General features: G+C 42.5%; 1 non-coding gene across 1 annotated transcript; it reads left to right on the top strand.

Annotated features, from left to right (window-relative positions):
* Nucleotides 1-561: 561 nt before the first annotated feature.
* LOC115870067 lies at nucleotides 562-703 on the top strand. The gene has a single exon (XR_004046530.1). It is a non-coding gene; the product is annotated as a U4 spliceosomal RNA (small nuclear RNA).
* The last annotated feature ends 211 nt before the right edge of the window (nucleotides 704-914 follow it).

Raw genomic sequence — 914 nt, forward strand, 5'->3', positions numbered from 1 at the left:
TTTCAGAACCTCTAAATAGAAAGCTTGATTAACAGTCTGACCTGTGGAATGAACTCCCAATGCACTACAAGTAGACATTTTCATCCATTTGGGAAATTGATGGGCATCCAGAATGAGGCTTGTCAGCAGTTGACATTTCACCTTTTTTGAAATAAGAAAACCACTCGTCCACTAGAGGATTTCCTATAGCTTTTAAGGTATGTTCAACATCACAACAGTTTCTGGGGTATTTTTCCCAAACAGAAAACAAAAGTTCACAGCTGCATGCTGTTCTCTTCGATAGGCCAGCACCAAAAATGAGGTTACAGCAAAACTGCTTTTACCAAAAAATTCAGTGTGACCCGAGAGAACTTTCTCAGGCGATGCCACTGGGTGCACTAACTCAGAGTGAGTTGCTTGATGCTCTCGCTGTAGGAAAAATGTACACTGGAGAGCTTTTCCCAGCAGAGCTTTTTCCATTTTGGGGGGGTGGGTGGGGGTGGGGGGGGGTTGTTAACCCCCTCATGCATAGATGTGGCTAAGATTGCACTCAAGATGCTTGATCAAGAAATAAGTTTACCTAGCTTTGCACAGTGGGCAATATCATAGCCAATGAGGTTTACCCGAGGCTCAATTATTGCTAATTGAAAACTTTCCCCAATACCCTGCCATGACGACTTGAAGTAGAGTCGGCACTGGCAATTTTTGACGGTCTCCACGGAGACTGAGTAATCTGGCATAAAAAGTAAGTTGTATTTTCCTTGTAACTTTTCTGGAAATAAAGTACCTCTCTAAGTTACAGGTATTTTAGCGTTCTTTTGCCCGTTTTTGGTAGCAACTAAAAAACGCAGGGCAGAAGTATTGTTTATAGCCTCAGGAGATCGCTGTAAATGGGAGGCGATTTCGATAACAGTGAGTTTGGTATTTTCTCATCT

The sequence above is a fragment of the Echinops telfairi genome, unplaced genomic scaffold (assembly GCF_000313985.2).
Source record: "Echinops telfairi isolate 266 unplaced genomic scaffold, ASM31398v2 ScPeMD7_70;HRSCAF=299, whole genome shotgun sequence".
Classification (NCBI taxonomy): domain Eukaryota; kingdom Metazoa; phylum Chordata; class Mammalia; order Afrosoricida; family Tenrecidae; genus Echinops; species Echinops telfairi.